At 38.9% G+C, this 9,240-nt stretch overlaps 1 pseudogene; it reads right to left on the bottom strand.

Moving 5' to 3' along the window:
* Positions 1 to 907: 907 nt before the first annotated feature.
* LOC117263620 (N-acetyllactosaminide beta-1,3-N-acetylglucosaminyltransferase 3 pseudogene) lies at positions 908 to 2,531 on the bottom strand (annotated as a pseudogene).
* Between the last annotated feature and the right edge of the window lie 6,709 nt (positions 2,532 to 9,240).

Below are 9,240 nucleotides of genomic sequence, written 5' to 3' on the forward strand. Positions count from 1 at the left end.
ATCAAAGAACAAAAAAATTAACCAAATTTTTTGAAGGAAAACAAAATGTATTCTTTTTTTTTTTTTTTTTTTTTAAAAAGGCAAAAACACAATCACTTTAATTTGTATCACCAAAATAAAAAACAGAAGCCCCTCCCCAGTGCTAATAAAGTTATTTGACATGCCTCCCCCTTCATAAATAAGGGACGGTCCCTAAATGTAAGTATGCGACAGCACACTAAAGTGTACTCGCAGTCAGAATAATACTTGGTGTACTGAAAGTTTGTTACAATGGAACAACTATTTTTGTATTTAATAAACTTCACTTGTACAAGAGCTTAGTTTTAAATGTGTTAAGTGAACTTTACTGAACTAAAATTGGACTATATTAAGTTAACCTATGTACATTACAAACATACTAATGCATATTTATTTTCTTACATGCTGTATATGTACTTGCAGCGAAATTAAAATACATTTTCTAAGTACAATAGCACTATCATTGTATTTTGAGCATACTCATAATGTCCCAGTAATAGAAAATAAATATTTATAAAAGATTAACAGCATACTCATAATCACCCTTTTAATTCATCTTCATTACTTAAACAGAACATTTGAATGTTCTCTGCTACACTTTGAAGTATGTCAAATATTCAACTTTTAAAATGTCGTGATATTCTAAATGTGTTTTAAAGTATAAGGAGCTACTAGATCATTACTTTTAGCGACCTTTATTTACAGAAAAGTAAATGTTAAGTTTCCTTATTTTTTATGTGACAAATACACTTTAACAATACATTTTTTAAGTGTGTTAAAATACATTTGAATAATCCACCAGGCAAAAAACGTAGCCCGAAATTCACAGACAAAAACATTTACAATTACTTACGATACTTCTTGTTACTTATGATAATAAAGTCCCAGTGTCCTCAAAGGAGAACTTCCTAATTAACTGTGTCTTGTTACTGTTGCTAAAATTGTTCAAATTTGTTGCCATATCAAATTACAAACATTATTGATCATAAATAAAAAAAAAAGTTTCAACCATCAAATTTGATCAGGATTTGGACCATGTCCACTTTCTGTCCTGATCAGCTGTGGACTGACTTGGCAGAGTATTGTGCTCTTGCTGCCAGTAGATGGCAAATGAAAGTGTCCACAAAAGAGGACCACAGGTCTTACTTAAGCAGAATAATGTATGAGGTGCAGTAGGTCCAAAATATAAAGTCCTCGTATGAGGACGCAGGGTTGCAGGAGGTTAATTCTAGTAAAATCTGCTCAGCCTCACAGTTTGTGGGTGAAAAAAATCACACTACCTACTGCCTTGTTCACAAGGTCACACCTGCTCTCAGAACCTCTGATGAGGTGCAGGAAACGTAAGAGCCAACAGGTGTGTTTGAGCCTGTGTGGGTTACAGTTTGGTGCTGCTAAAGGTGTTTCTTAGAGGAACTACATTTAAGACTGGGATCGTGCACTCTGTGCCACATATTGTACATCTGAGCTGGAAGGAATCTGTGTACCAGCAAAACATTTTTACAAACACAAGGATCGTTTAGATCTCGACTGGACAGTCCCATCGTCTTCACTCCCACATGAGAGGTCGGACTTAGTCCTGCTTTGGCCAGACACATCCCCATGTAAACATCATCGATGGGAAGAAGGGTAATGGACTGAGACATATAGTATATTACCAAAGCGGTATAATCAGACAGGAGGATCCCCCCGCCACCACAGTAAGGGGGATATGAGGCTGATCTCTGTACCTGAACTGGGATAAAATACTTGCTCCATGGTGATCTAACAGGCCCTGCATTCTTGATCAGATTGCCAGTAAAGAGGTGCTTGCTTCCATCGTTGTCCTCAAGGCCTTGGAGATACTCGACCATGTTGTCTGTGTTGGCGAAGACGTCATCATCACCATTCAGATGGAAGCGGGCGTTAGGACAGTTTCTTGCCATCCACTCCAGGAAGAGTATCTGCTTCAAGGTGAGGTTGTAGAATCCTTCGTTGAAGTCCCATTGGATGATGTCGTTGTACTCACGTTGCTCCAGCTCGAGCAGTTTTTTCTGTGTCTCTTTCTCTGAACCAGTACCCATCGTTCCTGAGATGAAGATCCTTCGTATCCACACATTGTTATGCAACCTCTCTTTAGCCCAGGTTTTACGCAGCACCTCTCGGCGGGCGTAGTTCACAGGGGGGCTTTTAATGACCAGCAGAAGGAAGACAGCTGCAGATCCATCAGCTCCTCCACATTTGTCAGGAAGGTCCAGTATCATGGGGAAATGGCAACAGTGTCGATAATAGAGAAAGTCTTTTAAACTACTAGAAAGAGACCTGAAGCCTCTGATTTTGGCAGCAGTCATATTTCGTTCACATCTTGGCCAGGAGTACACAGAGGAGTTATCTGTGGTGGATTGACTCTTATCCTCTTTCACGTCTGCGTTGAGGCCGATGTTTTTGTGGTCAATATAATCTTTAGAGAAACTGAAGACCAACAGCAGACCAAGAGCTCCTGCTGGCAATAAAGTTCTCGCTCTGATGTATTTCATCCTTGATACTCTGGTGGACAAAACAAAACAAAGTTTTCTCATTAAAACATCATTTTCCCCTGGAGTTGCATGTTCGGAACTGTGTGAACTTTGAGTCATTTTAAGGCAACCTCTAACCTCTAAACCTAACCTCTATAACTTTACGTCAATTAAGTAACTGTACATCTAGGACATAATGTCATTTGTGGGGTGCAAATTTGTAGGATATCATACAAACTGTTTTGTGGGAATACATTAAATATCATGCTGTTGCTCTGGTTCTGGTTGATATGAAAGTAGGAAATTTGCTCCCACATTTGTCAGAACTTGATAAAGTTGTGAAGATATTCAGTGTTTTGGAGCAGTTTGAGAACATACACATTAAAACCTGGATTACTGTAGTCCAATAGAGAACAATACTATAATGTTTATTTTCAGATTAAGAGACGAGTCATGTTAAATGTTAAATTTTGGCACCAAACAGTGTAGAAAAACATTAACAGAATTATTTCTGACCAATCTGGGGACCCCTGTTGATTTGGCGATATTTCTTAAATCAAATACGGCAATGGTGTTAACACATCGTGAAAATTTGGAGCTGTTTTCATGTTTTTAATCAGGTGGTGCAGCAACAGAGAAGATTTATTTGATTGAGGCACCAGTGTATGGAAACAAATAAACACTGCGCTGTCACCCCGAGGACATTTATGTATCATTAACTGCCCTGCCTGGCATTGTTACACACAATTTTCATGCTTCAACTAATTCATTTAACGATGGTAGAAATAATCTCGCACACCTTAGGGTGAGGAAAAGTCACCCAGCAGTAGGGGCAATAGGTTGTGTGCCAAATACAGCATCTTGAAATTTTGATACTTAATGGAATAAATGGTTGATCATAAACTGTTGCCGTGTATTCACAACAGAACATTTATGATGTATGTGTGGGTACTGTTGGAGATTCTTTTTCAAGTTGCTTCCAGTAAAAACAGAAGGTATTGTATGTTGATGACACAGGCTTGAAGCTGCGTTGTTGAGTTAAAGACTATTATTAGACATTCTAAAGTTAATACATAGTTTCATTCAAAGGAGCATTGTTGTTAGCAAGTGACGCAGATTTGTTGATCTTCATGTTTCTTCATTTTCCCCACACATGCTGAAGTTACTCCTAACCTGGCGAATTATTGAAAGCATGTCCAGAACATGTAGGAATAAATGCTCATGATTTTGGTCATGATGAGAAAACAGGAAAACTGGAGTTAACCCTTCATTATATGTTAGGATTCAAGATGGCCGGCCATCTTGAATTTAACATTTTATAAGCTCTTTAACTCAATGGTTGGCTCAGTCTTATTTTGTGCGGCTGGAATATGGGGCTTTAGGGATTCCCCTGAAAGTAACATGATTCAGAGTCGCGCCCTGGGGTGCTATTTTGGAGTTCATAAATTCACTGCAAAGGGTGTTGTCGATGGGGACACAGGTTGGGAATCCTGTCTTATTAAGCGAAGATGCGAAATGGTTCGGCTCTGGAACCGACTTCTTTGGCTGCCAGACGAAAGGCTGACCAAAAAGATTTTTAAATGGGGTCGAGCCCATAATTTCCCTTGGTCAAGAGATGTCCCTGCAGTATTCTCTCACTGATTTATATTATATTTTAGTAATAATCTGCAGTGTAAGATAGATACAGTTAAAGAAAAACTATTTAATCTCCATAAGAAACAATGGAAGAAGGAGATTTGGAGGAAACCCAAACTTAGAAGCAATGTTCAAATTAAAGAGGATTACTATACAGAACCATACTTAATCTTAAATTTAGGGAGAGGTCAGAGGTCCTTGTGTGCACAATCAAGATCTGGTACGTTGCCCCTGGCGATTGAAGTGGGCAGGTATAAAGGTATCCCTGAAGAGCAGCGTATTTGTGTTTTGTGTGATCTTGATATTGTTGAAGATGAATTTCATTTCTTGTTTCATTGCCCTTTGTACAATGAGTTGAGGAAATCTTTGTTTGAAAAAGTTCAGGGGAAGAATCCCAACTTATTTTGGATGTCTGAATATAATATGTTGAGTTGGTTCTTCAAGAAAGAGATCTATGTCTTAGCTAGATTTATTGAACAAGCATGGACATTAAGACAGAAAACACTGTGTCTCACATACGAATACAACACTTTGACTTTTTTGTTGTCGATGGATACATAAGAATCTTATTTTTGCCATCTTGAATTGTTTGTATATATATTGTATAGTGTCTTGTAAGCCCACACTTAAATAAACAAATCAATCAATCAATCAATCAATGTCCTGCTCATCTGTTTGGTAGAGTTCATTTTGAGTCACTGTAGCTTAATGAAATATGTGTTGAACTTAACCTGACTTAAATATTTCTACCATTCAGTTTAGGTCTGTTGTCTGTCTTTATAGGAAGTCAGTAACAAAAAAAAAGTCTCTCCAGACATGAGGGCCCTGTGTAATGGCAGTATCAGTGGTCAGCTGATTTGACCCAATTCAGGGGTGTCAGCCTTGCCGAGTCTCAGCAGGGTCCAGCAACTGGACGCATCCTGGCTTATTTCAGCCAATGCTGGGCCAGGTCATTTTGGCTACCTGGGCTGTTGGATGGCGTGTTAGTGTGTTCACGTGATACTTTTTGGCTGATACACGGCTATGTGAGGTGATACAGCAGGGGGCTCTGAAGTTCTCTGAAGTCAGTTTGCTGTGTCTGGGCTAAGATGAGCAGGACCTAGTCTTAACTTTAAGGGGAAACTCTTAGAAAACATTGTGCTTCTAAATCTTTTCTTAGAACTTTGTCACAAAGAGCACCTCATTGTATTAGGAAGGTTTTTGAATATGGCCCCTGATAGTGCAGGGATAATGTTTGTGGCCGATCCTCATCAGAGAAGCGCTCACATCTTCCACCCAGCACAACAGAGATATAACACCAAAAATACAGCGACCACAGCACTGAGATAAATGCGTCAGTCTCAACCTTCCATCAGCAGAGTGATCACACTGACAATTAACAGTACATTATTATTTCCACCGAGTGCCCACGCCTCAGGCTCACAAAAGGACAACCAATTACACCTTTCAGGAATGTATCCTAACAATGGAGTTGACCACACCTCCTCACTGAGGTCAAACTTCCTGTCCCGTCTTTGTTCAGAGTTCCTCTACAAATTAAAAACACATCCCACATATCTGTGCTGAGAATAAAGTTGTAATATTACAAGAATAAATTCATAATTTAATGAGAATAAAGTCATGACTCTGACAGTCACAACTAAAATTAAACATTTCTTTGTTTCACAGCTAAATATCCCAAAATGTCTTTTACAGATAAGCTGTGGTGAAATTACATTTACAAACTTGATGTCAGATACTCCGGATGAAAACATTGTTTTCCATGCTATGGTCAACTTTTAGATTTTGGGCTTTTTGCTTCCATAACGTGTTGTCTTTCAAACTCCTGGAAAATACACATCCAAAATACAAATCTAGATTTTATTTTAGTTCAGATTTCTGTTCTGGAATTTTAGGCAAAAAGTGCACTTTTAATTAGATAATGCCTCATTTACATATTTAAACATAACATTTCAGAAACTGGGGAAGTTTTATGGTGGTTTTTTGTTCTGTTCAAAAATTAGGATCAGTTTATAAAATGCGACACCTTATCAGTTCAGCTTACAAACAGTTTATAATAGCTACAATGCTAAAATGCAGCTTACATTAAAGGTGAATCAGTAAAGTTACTGTGGTGAGTTTTGGGAGAAGAAACACTGTGAGGACGTACCTTAAACTGATGATGTCCTCACCGTTATTAACACCTGTCTCTCTGGGGAAAGTCCAAGTGGTAAGTCCTGTGTTTTATGACTCGTCCACCTCCACCTGCAGCCTTAAATATGACCACTCCCTCCTTTATTCGTCACTCCTGTCGTTACATTAATCACATGATCGCAGCCTCCCTAAATATGTGTTGTTTTTTTAATGGTCACATGGAAACTTTGTTTGCAGAAGCAGAAGGAAGTAAAATATGCCATCAAAGTAAAAGTTGTCAGTTAAGTTGTGGGGTGGGAGGGACGTACAACAGCTATTGTGGAGACTGATACTTCCTTTGTTTTCTTTTGTCTCTTTGAGAAGTAAAGCAGCTGCTGTAAGGGACTATCATTTTGATGAATAAAGAGTATAATAAATAAATGAAGACGCAAATCTGACAAACGTTCACGTGCAGATTTGGAAGCTAATGCATACATTTATCATTTTCATATCTTCTTTATATTTTTATGAGGACTAAATTATTGAAGTCTTGTTCCATTTCTCCTAAATACAAAGAATTATGTTTTTAATTTGTACATTTACATTAATGAATGTGAACTTTGGCAACACTTAAGATTACTATCATAAGCAAAAAAAAAGTATCCGTATCTTGTTCACAGTAATCATGGCATATCTGAATATATGTTGCCTAAATATGTGGGTCATACACAAATTACTGGCTCATGATAGTGTAGGATATTTACAAACAGTGCCTGAAAACAGCCTGATCAAAATAATTTAATACGGCTCGGCTCTCTACACACACAACTTGTGTGGCCTTTCTTGAAGAGCAGCAGATGGACTGAAGCAGTTCCAGTCAACTGAGACAGTTTAAGTGGGTTTTTTCTTGTTGTGTGCGTCCATGACCACCGCTAAGTATTGATTTGATTGTTATATAATATGTTCAGTCACTGATAGCAATTTATACAGTGTTGTTGGAACTCTAGTAGTGGTTATTTCCCACTGAGTGAATATGTTCAGTTATCTGTCCAGGGGCCTCATTTATAAAAGAGTGCTCAGGATTCATACTAAAAGTTGATGTGCGCCCAAAAGCTGAAAATGGCGTGCGCCAAAAAATAATCTGATTTATAAAACCGTGCGCACGCACATTTGTACGCAATGTTGTCTTTATAAATCACAGACCTCCTGGAGTTGTGCGCACCCAGATCCGTTTCATATTCCGCCCTCTACACGCCCTAGTTCAACCATAAATGGTCATGCAAATCACCTCATAAATGCGATCTGCATATAAATAAGTTCTCTCGTTGTGAGTCACGGCGACAGGTGTGAGAAACGAACCAAAAAACGGAATTTCTCCGAGACTGAGCTAGAGACCCTTTAACGGGAGGTGGAGGACTGAAGAAAGATTTTATTTGGTGGCCACAGCAGCGGGATCACTAGTGGCAACACATCAGCGCTGCTGCTGCTGTCAGCTGTGTCTGTGGGACTGCACGGACAGTGACAGAGAAAAAAAAGTGGTCTGATCTAAAGGTAGACCAAATATTTCTCCTCCTTTACCAACATGTAGTTAATGTGTTGCTTTTAAATTTGAGGATGTTTGACATTGATGTGCGACATAAAGAATCACATTTATTAAAGGTGGAGGCAAAAAGGAGGATGTGCCAGTGCCATCTTGCGCAATTACGCATGAGGGTCACCGCAGTATTTATATGTTTATGGCAATTAGTCTGATCAGACTCCCGGCCTGAATTACAGCATGAACCAGTGGTATCCCTGTCCCAAAATACAATTCAAAGATGAAAGTGTAATAGGCGAACACGTTTCTTCATGCCGGTTTTGTCATGAACAGCACATGTCTAAGTAGGGCTGATGAAATGAGTGTAACGGTTGTGCTTAATGGCTGGATTTCGAGACATGATAAATGCACTGGAAATATTTAGCTAAATAAATAAATAAATATATTCCATGCAGTCGCGCCGTCCTCTCCCCCTCCTGCGCTCACAGAGTGGACAATGAGACGTTAGAGGCAGTGTGGATTAAATATGTATTTACAAAGAATTTCAATTCAGGATTTGAGTTTGTTTTACAGCGTTTTTATGAAACAATTATCCCTCACTCCAAGCGCAAAATAAAGCTGCTGGATTTAATTTCAGTGATAACGTGGATCTAAGGTGGATATAGTGTGACATTAAATTTGTGTGAGACATCAATAAAAATCTGACTCCACTTCTCCACCTCGCCGTCTGCGTCGCCACTTCCCAGTTTCTCCAAAATGTGCGCACGCATGACTCAGAGTTTGCTTACAGGTGCGCACATTCTCCCGCCAAGTTTATTTTTATAAATCACAACCTTTGCGTGGGTTTCAAGCCCCGTTTTGTGCGTAAGCAAGCTTTATAAATGAGGCCCCTGGTTATTTAGTCTGCTAATCTGTATTTCTGTTGAGAGACTACAGTGTACTTCTTCTTTGCACTGTTTAATTTGTGTAACTGTAAAGATAGTTTATTAAATAATCTGATGTCGATTTCTTTGATTGTTTCTCACTTAGAACCACACACTTCCATGAGTAGCCTACAGTGCCTGTGCATCTGTTCTATGCCTTGAGTTCATAATAAATCTTTGAAGGGACATTCCTGCTTTCTGTGTCCTGACCAGACACCCCATATCGTTGACTACTTTCCTGAACCACCAAGAGCTTCAATACAATGATAATACTAATACTAATACTACTACTAATAATAGTAATAATAATGATACAGTGAAACACAAAATATAACATTAAAGCACACATTAAAGGGATAGTGCACCCAAAAATGAAAATTCAGCCATTATCTACTCACCCATATGCCGAGGGAGGCTCAGGTGAAGTTTTAGAGTCCTCACATCACTTGCAGAGATCCAAGGGGAGAGGAGGTAGCAACACAACTCCACCTAATGGAGGCTGACGGCGCCCCAGATTCAAACG

This window comes from Epinephelus lanceolatus, chromosome 16, assembly GCF_041903045.1.
Source record: "Epinephelus lanceolatus isolate andai-2023 chromosome 16, ASM4190304v1, whole genome shotgun sequence".
Taxonomy (NCBI): Eukaryota; Metazoa; Chordata; class Actinopteri; order Perciformes; family Serranidae; genus Epinephelus; species Epinephelus lanceolatus.